The following is a 16,066-nucleotide window of genomic DNA, read 5'->3' on the forward strand; positions in this document are numbered from 1 at the left end:
CTTCAGACTTACTTCTCTGTCTGCTCGTATGAATGTAACACATCATAAGAAAGTGTTTCACCGCTGTTCAAATGCACTTTGGATTGTATCATTTATATGTATAAATGTTTTCCATCTGAAAGGACTAAATATTAAATGAAACAAATGACAATAAAATGCAAAGTAATCTCTTCAGTTATCAAAATACTTTTTGAATGTAACTGTATTCTAATTACCAATGATTTAAATTGTAAATGTAGTGGAAGACAGTCACTTATATTTTGTATTTGAAATACATAATCCCATTACATGTATTCCGTTACTCCCCAACCCTGGGCATTAGTACCGCTGCTCCCTATACGCATATTACGCAGTCTGCGTAGGGCACCAAACTCTCTAGTGGGGCACCAGAAACTCCACTGGCTGTCCTTACTCGCACATTATACATTGTTCAAGGACTCATTAGCAGTCACGAAACACAGACGATCGCCTCGTGCACACACTTTTGCACCACGTCTCGCACCAGTAATGATATATAGAGTGCAAGGCGGCCAATAATAATAATAATAAAAAAATCTATTTAATGATAGTAAATGAGTATGTGCAATCAGGGGTCGACCTGGTCTGGAAAAACAAGCCTAAAAAATGTGACTGTATTCTGGAAATGAGTCCAAAAACACAACCTGCGTCTGCCCATGTTTATGCATTTATACATTATAAAAATCGTCTCAATTATGATTGTAACCTTGGTTCCCTTAAAGGAGAAAATGAAACGCTGCATCAGTAGCTGATGCTATGGGAACTCTTCCCAGGATAGAGGATCTCTGAAGCCCTTTAAAATCACGCCAGTCTATTGGCAGATGATACTTGATCCTGCGTCCTTGATGTGTGCGTCATATAAACCGGAGCACAGCACCATTTCATCAGGATTTTTCATCTAAAGGGACGAGAGCACATATCTCGCTCCGTTAACAGCATGAAATCAGTAGTGCGGCTAGTGTACGCAGTGTCTTGTTCCCTCTTTTCAGGGAAACATGGTTACAATCATAACCGAGATGTTCCCTTTCAAGTAGGTCACTGCGATGCTGCGTCAGTATCTGACTCTATGGGAACCGTATACCACAGGGCCGTGCTACTGATTCAGATGCATAAGGTGACACCTCCTAGCCAATAGAATAGTTTAAAGGCATCGACATAGTCTCCCCTTCATATAAAAAATTGGAAAGAAAAGAGAGAACTTCAGTAACCAGGTATGGTTAGGAAATATAACAATGACCCTTCATGTAGGGTAGTGAAACATATATGCCGTCATAGAGACAAAGCATGTGTAGTGTCAGTTTCTCATCTGATTCAAACAGAGGAGAAGAGAAAACCTATAAGGAGACAACCTGAGCTCTAAAGGGAGTGGCCAAAACCTTGGGCACCTAACCCTCCCTAAGCTTGAGAATGGCTTTTGACAAGCCAGGTCTGAATTCTAAGCAAGAATCATGGACTGACAGGACCCAAAGGTCCCCAAAATGCTTGACCGAAGCCAAAGAGAGCAACAGCGTGGTGTTCAAGAAAGTACGGGCAAACTTACCGCATTAAGCACTTAAATGGAGAACCCGTAAGAGCATTTAGCACAAGCGCCAGGTCCCAGACAGGGACGGTAGCGGAGCAAGAGGGTCTCAGCTGTCTCGCTCCCCACAAGAATTTATTAACTACAGGGTGCTTACCCACAGACAAACCGCCCAAATGGGCATGACCCATCGCTATAGCAGCGACATAGACTTTGAGCATGGATGAAGTGAGTCCTGCAACCAAACGCTCATGCAAAAATCTCGGTTTCCCTGTCTTCCCAAATTTTGTACTACACTAGGTTTAGTACAGTCACCCTTGGCTTGTTCACTAGGGGCCTAAAGACAGTAGTTTTTAGGCATGAATTTCAATTGTGTTATTCATTTAAACTGCACAATGAGGACTTTAAGACATAATTTTCTGTTACAGCATAATTTTCTGTAAAGCTGCTTTGAAAATATGTGTGTTGTGGAAAGCACAATGAAAGTATATGAATAAAAATGACTTGACGTGTAGCAAACGAATGGGAAGGAACGTATACTTGTGTTTTGCTGGTCATTTGTAATCTAGGGTTTACAAGCTCAGCGTAGTCTGAATCATGAAGTACCAGAGGTGATAGCATGGTCTCCAGGACCACAACTGCAGTGATGTCCGTGCAGATCAGACGTGAACCTTCATGTCTGTCTGAAAAGCTCTCAAAGCCATGAGGACTGTAAGCAGTGCTAGGTGATTTATGTGCCACATAGTTTGCACGTTTGTCCAGGTGCTGAAGACCAGACGACTGTCGCACAGGGCTTCCAGGGTCATGAAAACATTGTCCACCAACACAACTTTGATTTGCTGGATGGACGTTGCAATAAAGACATGTTAAACACTTTCCTGCAACATTCAGAATTCACGCGGATGCTCAGGTATCAGGGCTAATTTGTTTCCATTTATTCATTCACATTTCTTTTGAGAGAATAATAATTTCTGAGTATTTTTATACATACATATGCACAGACTTTATGAGCGAGCATCATTAGGCAGCATGTTCAAACAATTTCGCAGACTATTCAAAGACTCTGAGTGCCGATAAGCTATATTTAAAAAAGATGAATTAGGCTGGAAGTTAGTATTATGACCAAATTATTTGAATAATATTTGTCTCAATACACACGTTTGAGTTTTAGGATACGTGTAAAACCAGAAACGTTTAGCAGTTAAAAAATTTAGGTTACGTGCTTTGTTATTTGTTATTTGTCGTTACTATATTGTTTTTATAGTCTGTGCATGGATATAATTTTCAATTCCATTGTTTGTTTTTTAGAAACTATAATTACATCTGGTAAAAAGGAGCATGGTTTTACCTGTGATCAAAAATGTACTAAATACCACAGTTAAACTCTGAAAGCTATGCAAAAAGGGCAAGAACAAAGATGAATTTATCAAGTGATTTAATGCCTAGACCCCGTGAATTAAGGCTGAAGTGATGAGTTTTACCTCTGTAAATATGTTCTAATTAACTTTAATGGAAAAATTGTATTCAGTAATTATTAAGATCCTGATGAAAGAGAAATATCAGTATGTCCTACTGTCAAAGCCTTACATAGATTGCTGTTTACATATTTTATTGTTGTTAATATCAGTAAATTCACATCTGCCTCCCAACTGAATGCTTCACAGTCAAATGTAAATTTCTATGTGACAGAAAATATGCTGTATTAATACTGATAATGGCATTTGCAATTCAATAATAATTTCACAATATACAATAAAATAAACTTAAAATCTTTCACTGAATCATCCATTGTTTATGTTTCATTGTTTATTAGTCAGCTCAGCTGTTGTCGCATCAAGTTCAGATGTCGCCGCTATAACAGCATCACATGCCGCTTACGTCAAAGCTTATTTAAAAAAAGTTCCTGCTTTAGTGTGTATGGTGGAAAAACATTGCTTGGAATTTAATTGAATTGGTATAGTTCCACAACAAACTGATTTTAGTTCAGGTACTAACAAACAAAACTAACGATTGTGTGAAAAAATGGCTTTTGATTCAGGTAATGGCTGGAAGGGCGGGTGGGCATTGTAACAGGTGAGGGGCACATTATAATATAACCATTATGATAGCTTAAAATCCCCCTCTAAAAACTATATCTGATCTATTCAAAATGAAAAGAAGATAAACTAAAATATTATGTCAAAATAAGCCATTTATGAGTCACGTGATGCCATGCGAGGATCGGACGTGTGAACGGCGAGCTCTGCACACTTTGCTAGTTTTAATACTTTTAATGACATAAACCGGTGAGATTTGATACACTCTGTCCCATAACTGTACTAGAAGGACAATATGTCAAAGAATTCAAAATCCTCGGGCTCTGGAGACATTAAAAGACACTTACGTGCTCAAGCTGACGCCCCCGAGCAGGCCGCAAGCCTTGGAGTCGACTTAGTCAGGGAGGTGCGGGAAATGCGGCGAGAGATGCTGAACATGTCGGCAATGCTGACAAAGGTTGTTGCTGACTTGGAGGATCTTGCTGTGATATGTCGATCGATCACTGCCATGGAGTCGAAGTTCACTGATGAGGTTACAAGAGTAGGGGATGTCGAGAAACAGATCGATTACCTGGAGTCATCGGAGAGGGAATTATCTGCTAATCCGATAGCGACCAAGGTGGATCGTGTCTGGGAGAAGTTGGAGGACATGGAGAACCGTATCCGGCAGAATAACTTCCATATCGTCAGAATCCCTGAGGGAGTAGAGGGACAGGATATGGTGAAGTTCCTGGATGAGCTCCTTCTAAATCTGCTCGACATAGCAGGCCATAAGCTGGAAATCGAGCGAGCTCACAGGGTTCCTGCTCGGTGATCTGCGGAGGGAGACAGGCCCCGATCAATTCTGGCCAAATTTCTAAGATCATCCAATAAAGATCTTGTGTTATGTGAGGTGAGGAGTAAAGGAAGGCATTCTTGGAAGAACCACAGCATTTTCTTGTTCCCAGACTTTGCGATTTCGACGAGAGAAACGTGATCGATTCAAGGAATGCAACAAACTTTTACATCAACGGAAGGTCGCTTTTGCACTGAAATTCCCGGCCAAATTGAGAATAGATGCTAAGGATGGCCGTAAAACATTCACATAAAGTCAATGGAGTAAGTCATCTTGTTGCACTCACGTTGTAGCCGAGTGGACCGGCTCAATGAACATTCGCTTGACTGTTTGAGGAATCTGCGCGCTCTTTCTGTGATGGTTCCGCCTATCGGCTGGAGTTTATTTTGTAGAGTATCACACCTTCAGGACAGTTTTATGGATGAATCTACACGCTCTTTGTGCTTATTCCTCCTATTGGCTGGAGTTTGTTTTGTGGAGTATTTCTTGCAAAGTCATTGGAGTAAGTCATTTGTTCGCACTCATGTTGCAGCCGAGTGGATCGGCTCACTGAACATCTGCTTGCTGTTTGAGGAATCTGCGCGCTCTTTTTGTGGTGGTTCTGCCTATCGGCTGGAGTTTATTTTGTAGAGTATTACACCTTCAGGACTGTTTTATGGATGAATCTACACGCTTTTTGTGCTTATTCCGCCTATTGGCTGGAGTTTCTTTTATAGATTATCATTTGTTGTGTAATTCTGTCTCACAAAATTTGTATAGAAACACCAGACTAGAGCAATCCGATGGCAAGGTTGTCACAGGGTTCTCGTAGGCATGCATGGACTGTTTGTGTTTGGAGGGATGGACGCCAGTTGGCACTGTCATGCACGGGGTTAATGCGCACATTTTTCTTTTTTCTGTTTGTTTTGTTCTGGGGGATGTTCAAGTTTTGATTGTTGCACTAATGATGGAATGTGGTCTTTTTTTCTTGTTTTTGATACACAATCTATTTTTTCTTATATGTCAAATGTTAATATGAGTGGACTGTCTCTCTCCACATGGAATGTGAATGGGTTTGGGCACCCCATAAAAAGAAGGAAGGTTATTTCTCTTCTTAAGCGTAAGAAAGATGATATAGTGTTTCTTCAAGAAACACACCTTTCTCCGCAGGAAGCTGAAAAATTTGGGAAGATATGGGGTGGTCATGTTTTTTATAGTGCTGGCTCGAGTAAGAGCAGGGGAGTCATTACACTGATAAGTAAACATCTACAATTCAAATGTCTCAAACAGATTAAAGATAAATTAGGAAGAGTCATTATTGTTTTAGCTGAAATTCAGGGACAAACCTAAATATTTTGGCTAATATTTATGCACCTAACGTTGATGATCAGGGCTTTTTTATAGATCTTGAAGGGATGTTGCAAGCTGTTGGCACCCCTCATAATCTTTTGATGGACTCAGTCCTTGATCATAGTGAAGCAAAAGTGTGCAAGCCCCCTAGAGCAACAAGGTCCTCAGTATCCTCTGTGGGTTTGGGAGGCACTTAAGGCGGTTCTTAGGAGCCGGAACATACAGTATGCCTCATTCACCAAAAAATCCAAAGCACAAGAACTTGTGGAGTTGGAAGGAAATATTAAAAGTGCCGTGGCAGAGCTGAAGTGCCGTATGTCATCTGATGGCCTCAGAGAATTGACCCGATTGAAATATAGGTATAATACTATTTTGTCATGGAAAGTGGAGTTTTGGTTATTCAGGGCAAGACCTTTGAGTCTGGTGAAAAAGCAGGGAAACTTTTGGTTAGATTATAAAACAGAGAGAGTCTTTTTCTACCATTCCCTCAGTGAAATCTGCTGGTGGTGAAATATTTACCTCGGCCATTGATATTAATAATGCTTTTAAAGAATTCTATCTTGATCTCTATAGTTCCACATCTTCGTCTACTGATGAGGATATTAGAAACTTTGTGGAACCATCAGAACTTCCTAAACTGATGACTGAGCAAAAAAATTCTCTTGATTCTGAGATAACCTTGGAGGAGCTTGATGAGGTAATTAAGGCCTTGCCTACAGGCAAGACTCCGGGGCAAGACGGTTTTGCTGCTGAATTTTTTAGATCTTATGCTACAGAACTGGCTCCACTTTTGTTAGAAGTTTATACGGAATCTTTAAAGAATGGAAAGCTTCCGCCAACCATGACACAACCCCGAATCTAAGTCTGATTCTTAAAAAGTACAAAGATCCAAGCGAGTGTAAGAGTTACCGTCCAATTTCCCTGATCCAGCTAGATTAAGTAAAGTTATGACATCTCTTATACATATAGATCAGGTGGGGTTTATTCGGGGCCATAGCTCTTCTGATAACATTAGGCGTTTCATTAATATCATGTGGTCAGTAGCGAATGATCAGTCTCCGGTCGCTGCCATCTCACTTGACGCCGAAAAGGCATTTGATATGGTAGAATGGGATTATCTTTTTAAGATTTTGGAAATGTATGGGTTCGGGAGTACGTTTATTGGTTGGAATATGTTACTTTATAGACACCCTGTAGCAGCGGTACAAACAAATGGATTAATTTCAGATTATTTTACTCTGGATAGGGGCACCCGACAGGGTTGCCCTCTTTCCCCATTATGGTTCCGTCTTGCCCTGGAACCATTAGCAGCCGCAATAAGAAAGAAGTTGACAAAGATTCTTGCTGACTTTGAGGATCTCGCTGTAATACGTCGATTGATTACGGCGATGGAAATAAAATTCTCTGAGCTAGTTACAAGAGTGACTGATGTTGAAAAACTAATCGATTTTCTAGAATCTTCGGAGAGGGAATTAACCGCTAATCTGCCCGCGACCAAAGTTGATTTGGAACATCTCCTTGAAAAGCTTGAAGATCTTGAGAATAGAAGCCGCAGGAATAACGTTCGAATTGTTGGAATTCCTGAGCATGAGGAGGGCAGAGATATGGTGAAATTACTAGACAAGTTTTTCCTGAGTCTGCTTGACATAACAGGCCACAAGCTGGAAATCAAGTGAGCTCACAGAGTCCCAGCTCACAGATTTTCTGAGGGAGATAGACCCCGATCAATCCTGGCCAGATTTCTGAGATCATCCGATAAAGATCATGTGTTGCGCCAGGCGAGGAGCAAAGGGAAGCTTTCTTGGAAGAACCATAATATTTTCTTGTTCCTGGACTTTGCGAGTTCGACAAGAGAGAAAAGCGATCGGTTCAAGGAATGTAAGAAATTCTTACATTGGTGAAAGATCTCGTTTGCTCTGATGTTTCCAGCCAAACTGAGAATAGAAACGAAGGTCGGTCGCAAAGTATTTATATGTCCCAATGAGGCAATGTCTCTTATAGAATCAATGGCTGAGTAAACCATTGGATGTTTCTCAAGTGAGTGGGTCGACTCGCTGTACTTACTCTTGAGGAAGCTGGGCGACATTTAGTTTTTCTTGCGTTGGCTCCACCGTGCGGCTTGAGCTTGTTTTGTGAATAATACTTTTCCTTAAAGAAACTTTTGCATTGACGAAAGATTACTTTTGCATTGAAGTTCCCGGACAGATTGAGAATAGACACTACGGATGACTGCAAAATATCTACATGCTCACACAAAGGATGTCTTTTATAAAGTTGACGGATTGTGTAAGTCATGGTATATACTTTTATACTCGGCCTCTGAGTGAATTGACTCGATCACCCGGGGAACCGGGATGCCGGTTTTGTTTCTTTTTGTGTTGGCTGCTTGTTCTATTGAATAACACTCCTTTGGAACAGCTGTGGATTAATCTGTTCGTTCTTCGTGCTTATTCCACCTGCTGGCTGTAGTTTGTTTTGAGTTTTTTTACGGGACATTGAATGATTACGTAAACCGCTGAACTCATAACAGCCAGCTCACTGAACATTCGTTTGTCTGTCTGAGGAATCTGAACAGTTTTATATCAGCTGGAATTTGTTTTGTGGAAGATCACACCTTTGAGACAGTTCTGTGAATGAATCTACACATTCTTTGTGTTCATTCTTCCTATTGGCTGGGTTTATTTTACAAAGTATTTTCTTTCATGTAATTTTGCCTCACAAATTTGTGAGGCAAAATTGAGCAATCCGATGGCAAAGTTGTCGTGGGGGCTTGTGTGCGTTCATGGACCTTTTGAGTTTAGAGGGATTGTCGCCGGTTGGCACTGTCGTGCGCAGGGTTCATGCGCACGTTTTTCTTTTTTCTGTTTGTTTTGTTCGGGGTTTGATTGTTTCACTAATGGAGAATGTGGTCTGTATAATTTTGTTTTTGACACACAGTTTATTTTTTTTATTATATCGATATGTCAGTTGTTAATATGAGTGGATTGTCTCTCTCCACATGGAATGTAAATGGGTTGGGGCACCCCATAAAAAGAAGGAAGGTTATTTCTTTTCTTAAACGTAAGAAATATGATATAGTGTTTCTTCAAGAAACACATCTTTCCCCGCAGGAAGCTGAAAAATTTGGGAAGATATGGGGTGGACATGTTTTCTTTAGTGCTGGCACAAGTAAGAGCAAGGGAGTCATTATACTGGTAAATAAATATTTACAATTCAAATGTCTCAAACAGACTAAAAATAAATTAGGGGGAGTCATTATTGTTTTAGCTGAAATTCAAGGGCAAAGTTTGATTTTGGCTAATATTTACGCACCTAACGCTGATGATCAGGGCTTTTTTATAGATCTTGAAACCGCTGGCACCCCTCATGGTATAATATTGGGAGGAGACTTTAATCTTTTGATGGACTCAGTTCTTGATCACAGTGAAGCAAAAGTGTGTAAGCCCCCTAGAGCAACCTTGACACTTCACAGGATGTGTAAAAAGCTTGGTTTTACGGATATTTGGAGACTTTTGAACTCATCTGGTAGGGGCTATACGTTTCTTTCATCAGTCCATAAGATTTATTCTAGAATAGATTTTTTTTATATCCAGATCCCTCATTTCATTTGTTGTTGATTGCTCAATTGGAAATATCTTAGTCTCAGATCACGCCCTGGTGAGCTTAGAGGTGTTGCCATATACAGAGAAAAAGAAATCACAGAGTTGCCGCCTTAATGTGTCCCTTTTGCAAAATCCTGATTTCCAACAAATGTTAAAGACTGAAATCAATGTTTATATGGAGACCAACTGGTCCTCAGTATCCTCTGTGGGTGTGGCTTGGGAGGCACTTAAGGCAATTCTTAGGGGTCGGATCAAACAGTATGTCTCATTCACCAAAAAATCCAAAGCACAAGAACTTGTGGAGTTGAAAGGACATATTAAAAGTGCCGTGGCAGAGCTGAAGCGCCGTATGTCATCTGATGGCCTCAGAGAATTGACCCGATTGAAATATAGGTATAACACTATTTTGTCACGGAAAGTGGAGTTTTGGTTATTCAGGGCAAGACCTTTGAGTCTGGTGAAAAAGCAGGGAAACTTTTGGCTAGATATATAAAACAGAGAGTCTCTTTCTATCATTCCCTCAGTGAAATATGCTGGTGGTGAAATTTTTACCTCAGCCATTGATATTAATAATGCGTTTAAAGAATTCTATCTTGATCTTTATAGTTCCACGTCTTCGTCTACTGATGAAGATATTAGAAACTTTGTGGAACCATTTGATCTTCCTAAATTGACGATTGAGCAAATAAACTCTCTTGATTCTGAGATTACCTTGGAGGAGCTTGACGAGGTAATTAAGTCCCTACCTACTGGCAAGGCTCCGGGGCCAGATGGTTTTGCCGCAGAATTTTTTAGATCCTATGCTACAGAACTGGCTCCACTTTTGTTAGAAGTTTATACTGAATCATTAAAGAACGGAAAGCTTCCTTCAACCATGACACAAGCCTGGATCAGTCTGATTCTTAAAAAGGACAAAGATCCAAGCGAGTGTAAAAGTTACCATCCAATCTCCCTGATACAACTAGATGTAAAAATATTGTCAAAAATTTTGGCTAACCAATTAAGTAAGGTTATGAAATCTCTTATACATATAGATCAGGTGAGGTTTATTCAGGGCCGTAGCTCTTCTGGTATCATTAGGCGTTTCATCAATATCATGTGGTCAGTAGCGAATGATCAATCTCCGGTTGCTGCCATCTCACTTGACGCTGAAAAGGTGTTTGATATGGTAGAATGGGATTATCTTTTTAAGATTTTGGAAATATATGGGTTCGGGAGTACCTTTATTGGTTGGATTAAGTTACTTTATAGACACCCTGTAGCAGCAGTACAAACAAATGGATTAATTTCAGATTATTTTATGCAGATGATATTTTATTATTTGTCTCTGAACCTGCTAGATCTATGCCATGCCTTCACAGAATTATTAATTCCTTTTCTAAGTTCTCAGGATACAAAGTCAGTTGGTCTAAATCCGAAGCTTTGGCTTTGACAGCATACTGTCCAGTAACGGCTTTTCAGCCGGGCGCCTTCCAATAGCCCAAACAGGGCATTAAATATTTGGTGATTTTATTCCCAGCAAATTTGTCTGATTTAGTTAGTGTTAATTTTGACCCTTTAATAAAAAGATTTTCGAGCGATGTGGGCAGGTGGGCTTCATTACATTTATTTATGATTGGGAAAGTTAATGTTATTAAAATGAATTGTATTCCAAAACTTAACTACCTGCTACAACCTCTCCCTGTAGATGTCCCCCACTCTTATTTCAAGCAATTTGATAGCATAGTGAAGTCCTTCATTTGGAATGGTCCCAGATTGTATTTTCTTAAGTTACTTAGGCCAACTGACAAAGGTGGGCTAGACCTACCCAAAATTTTGTTTTATTACTATGCGTTCAGTCTCAGACATTTGGCTCATTGGTCACTTCCACCTGAGAGAGCCCCTCCCTGGTTCGTTATTGAACAGGCAGTTCTTGCCCCTATTTTGCCATTACAAAGCATCTCTATCAAACCAATCGGAAAAGTTAAGTTACACCCCGTTATTTCGCATTTACACTCAGTATGGACTAAAGTGTCCAGATTGTTTAAATTGGACACTTATTTAAATGTTGCCTCGAGTATATGGCAGAACCCAAGATTACGTATTGGCAAGTCCCCTTTCTGCTGGCCAGAGTGGATTGTGAGGGGTGTTGTTACACTCGGTGACCTATATGAAAGTGGAGTGTTGAGATCGTTTGAAAACTTGGTCCAACATTTTGGGATCCCCAGACCTCAGTTTTATAGATATTTACAATTGCGTCACCTGCTTTGTACTATTTTTGGGAGTAGCACACACCCCCCTAAGGAGGCAGATGCTTTGGGTGAGGTGATTGCGGCATTTGGAAAAGGTCATGAGGCATCAGTGTACTACTCCCTGTTAATTCAGAGTATGGGGGACAGAGCCTTAACTTCTATTAAGAGATTATGGGAGAAAGATTTGAATTTGGTATTGGAGGACGGAGTGTGGACTAAGATTCTGAAAAATGTCAAGTCTGTATCTAGAGATGCAAGGGTTCGCCTTATTCAGTTCAAGATTTTACATAGATTCTATTGGACCCCCTCTAGACTGTATAGGCTTGGTTTTAAAGACACACCTACCTGCTGGCGATGCCAATCGGAGGATGGAGATATAACCCATGTTTTTTGGGGGTGCGTTGAGATCCAGGGGTTTTGGTTGATAATTCAGAATTTTGTATGTGAGGTCTTGGGCACTCGGGTTTCATTTTGCCCCAGACTCTGTATTTTGGGAGATGGGGCAGAAATTAATGTGGAGAATAAACATGTGGAGGATTGGGTCCTGACCTGTGTTATGGTCGCCAGGTGGGTGATTTTGAGGGGTTGGAAGTCGGTTGGAGCACCGCCGTTTCAGGAGTGGTGCTCGGAGATGGGGAGAGTGGCGGCCTTAGAGGAGGGGTCTTATAGAAGACTGGGGAATCAGGATCTGTTTGTGGGAAAATGGGGTGGATATTTTGCATTCTTGGAGGGTTCTCGGGTGGAATAGTGGAGAGAGAGGGGTAATTGTCAGTGTGTGTGATTTTTATATTTGTATATATATATATGTATTTTATTATTATTATTATTATTATTATTTTTCTCTTTTTTTCTCTTTTAGTTGTTTGGTTTTTGTTTTTGTATTCTTTTATATGTGTTCATCTAAGACTACAGGGATGTTTGTTGAGGTTTGGGGTGGGGTTGGGGAGGAGGAGGGGTGGTAGTGGGTGTTAAAAGTTGATTTTGTGTATTTATAATTATGTTTTGTTTTCCTGTGTTTTAATTAATAAAAATGTTAATCATAAAAAAAATGTAAAAAAAAATTTTTTTTAACTAACCAGAGAAGTTAAGTCACACCCCGTTATTTCGCATTTACACTCGGTATGGACAAAAGTGTCCAGAAGGTTTAAATCGGACATTTATTGAAATGTTGCCTCGAGCATATGGCAGAACCCAAGATTGTGTATCAGTAAGTCCCCTTTCTGCTGGTCGGAGTGGATTGGGATAGGGGTTACTACACTCTGTGATCTATATGAGAGTGGATTGTTGAGATCATTTGAAAATCTGGTTCAACATTTTGGGATCCCCAGATCTCAGTTTTATAGGTATTTACAACTGCACCACCTGCTTTGTACTGTCTTTGGGAGTAGCACACACACCCCTAAAGCAGCAGATACTCTAGGAGAGGTGATTACTGCTTTTGGAAAAGGTCATGAGGCATCAGTTTATTACTCCCTGTTAATTCAGAGTTTGGGGGAAGGAGCTTTAACCTCTCTTAAGAGAGTATGGGAGAAAGACTTCAACTTGGTATTGGAGGAGGGAGTGTGGGCTAGGATTCTTAAAAATGTTAAGTCTGCATCTAGAGATGCAAAGGTGCGTCTTATGCAATTCAAAATTTTACATTGATTCTATTGGACCCCCTCTAGATTGTATAGGCTTGGTCTTAAAGACACACCCACCTGCTGGCGATGCCAATCGGAGGATGGAGACATGGCCCATGTTTTTTGGTGGTGTGTTGAGATCCAGAAATTCTGGCTGAAGGTTCAGAATTTTGTGTCTGACTTGGTAGGCACTCGGGTTTAGTTTTGGCCCAGACTTTGTGTTCTGGGCGATAGGGCGGTCATTGATGTGGGGGATAGTCATATAAAGAACTGAGTTCTGACCTGTGTGAAGATCACCAAGCAGGTTATTTTGAAGGGTTGGAGGTCAGCTGTTGCGCCCCCATATCCGGAGTGGTGCACGGAGGTGGGGAGGGTGGCAGCTTATGAGGAGGTGTCATCGGGAAGACGGGGTGGCTTGGATTTGTTTATCCGGAAATGGGGCGGGTATTTGGAGTTTTTGGAGGGCTCTCATGTGGGGTGTGGAGAGAGTATTGTAATATAGTTAGTATGATTGTTATGTGTGTGTATGAATGTGTATGTATGTATGTTTGTGTATATATATATATGTATGTATATATATATATATATAGGTTTTTTTAATATATATATATTTACTTATGTTTGACCACAGGGTTGTTTTTTGGGGGGATAAATAAATGACTAATATCCATGAAGCAGTTTTTGTTATTGAAAAATATGCCAATTTCTATATGCCAATGGTAAATTCATGAGTTAACTAAGTTATAACTTTAATGCTGACATTACTTTTGCATTATTAGATCGCCTTCTACACATCAAAATGTAAAAATACAATACAAATAATAATATTAACAATGTTAGTCATAATAATTCTCACATTCTTTACACTAAACTATGGTGTCAAAAGTAACCCTTTGCGCCTCCAGGCAGTGATTTTTCTAACTAGTCTCACTAGCCCAAGGTAAAGAGGATAATTTTGGTTGAGTACCTACTTTAAGAGACTATGTCACCACATGTGATGAGGGACTCCGAGTTGACCCAACATCATTTGTAAAAAGCCCAGAACACAAGAGCGTTTGTCAATCAAACACACCGACATAGCCACTGAGTTGAGTTTCATTCTGAGAAGGAAACTTGCCGACTGGCACCAACTCACTTTTCACCCAATTGACTTTGAGGCCCAAATTCTCCAGATGTGTAAGCAACAGATCCCTGTGCTTGCAAGCTTGTTCCCTGGAATGTGCTACAAGCAACCAGATGTCGAGGTAGTTCAATAAACAAACACCGCTCAGTCTCAGTGGAGCAAGCGCCACGTTGACACATTAAATGTGTGGGGAGCCAAGGACAAGCCAAAAGACATGACTTTGAGCTGGTATGCAGTCCCTTCAAAGATTAATCTAAAAAATGACCCGTAACAAAGGCTATCTGCACATTAAAGAACAGATCAGTTGACACAGACCAGTCCAGAGGACTAACATGAGACAAAATCTGTCTCCGAGTAATCATCTTGAAATAGACTTCCTGAGTGTCCTTCCTGGCACTAGAAAAAAAGCGATTATAGAAGCCTTTCCACATGCTGGTACGCGACCCATCGCATCTTTTGTGAGGAGACATTGTATCACTGAGTGCAAAATCATCATGTCCCACAACGTGCAGGAGAGGATGCCATTAAATCGAGGCTGATACCTTGCGAACAGAAAAACATAGTCTTAAGCCGTTTTGTGCCTAATGCAACTGCAACAGGGTTCGATAACCTTGTTGGAACATGACAATCATGTCACAGAGCCAACAGCAATGCAAACAGTGAACACACTTTGTCTGACCGTGTTCCTGTTCCTGGATCATCAAAGGCGCAGAAGCGAGAGGGCTACATTACAGGGCCTTCTTGAGGCCTGAAAAAAGCATTGTGTATGCCTTAATTCCCCATGCTGTGACATAGTGTTCTGAAATGTCGCAGACAATAGTTAAACAGGCACTAAAAGTTACCTATGTCATGCCACTAACCCGTTTCCGGCTCGCAATGGCGAGGAAAGAAAGAGGGCTGTATTGGGCACACAGAGGTGTTTTGTTTCCAGGCCCTCTCAAGGGTCGGGGAAAAAAACACTGCGTACATCTTAAGTCATGTTGCGACATTGCAGTCTCATAGCATGTCACTAACAACAGCAAGAGAGTCAATGAAGTGACCAGTGTCATGCTGCAAACTCGTTCCCGGCTTGCGACAGTGGGGAAAGCAAGAGAGCAGCTTGGCCACATGGAGGAAACTTAAATCTCCACGTAGCAACATGGAAGTCTCCTGGCATGCTGCCAACAATTGTAAAAACAGGGCGAAATCATCATGTGCTACAGAAGAGATGTTACGTGGAGATCCATGGCATAGCAAGTTTTCAAGCACTGCAAAGGCGGCAGCACCTGAACTCTTGCTGAATAGGGAGAGTGTTAAGTCATAGTAAGTTGCTCGTGCAGCTCTGGAAAGAGCTGCACCAGTGGCGAAACTTGGAGACACGCCAACATGGTGAACTTTTTTAAGGGTCAAGAGAGAAACTTCAAGCAACTCAGTCTCAGAGGCTGCTCGTCCCGTTTTCCTACCCGCAGGGGAAATTACAGTAAGCGTCTCACCTGAGCGCATACATGTCTCACTAATGAAGCCCAACGACAAAATATCCCTGACATTGGATATCACCACCGCTAAATGTGAACGATAGCAGCATGCCAGAATGAGCCATAAATTGCCACGTGCGCACTGTTAACAGGCGAAGCCGCTTAAAATGAGGAAGAGGAGAGATGCAAAGCTCAAGCAAGCAACAACTATTCTCATATTCTTCGTGCTCCATATCCTGTTCTCGCTAGACATTGAGAGGAGAGGGGACCGGAGTCTGCTTTCCCAGAAAGCCAGCCAAG

The 16,066-nt window shown here is 41.0% G+C and overlaps 2 protein-coding genes across 2 annotated transcripts in view; one reads left to right on the forward strand and one right to left on the reverse strand.

Annotated features, from left to right (window-relative positions):
- The window catches only part of LOC127427157 (U6 snRNA-associated Sm-like protein LSm5), a 298,822-nt gene that overhangs the window by 102,281 nt on the left and 180,475 nt on the right, over positions 1 to 16,066 (forward strand). The gene's annotated exons all lie outside the window — the stretch shown is intronic.
- arg1 (arginase 1) overlaps positions 1 to 16,066 on the reverse strand; it is a 75,564-nt gene that overhangs the window by 3,282 nt on the left and 56,216 nt on the right. The gene's annotated exons all lie outside the window — the stretch shown is intronic.

Source organism: Myxocyprinus asiaticus, chromosome 36 (assembly GCF_019703515.2).
Source record: "Myxocyprinus asiaticus isolate MX2 ecotype Aquarium Trade chromosome 36, UBuf_Myxa_2, whole genome shotgun sequence".
Classification (NCBI taxonomy): domain Eukaryota; kingdom Metazoa; phylum Chordata; class Actinopteri; order Cypriniformes; family Catostomidae; genus Myxocyprinus; species Myxocyprinus asiaticus.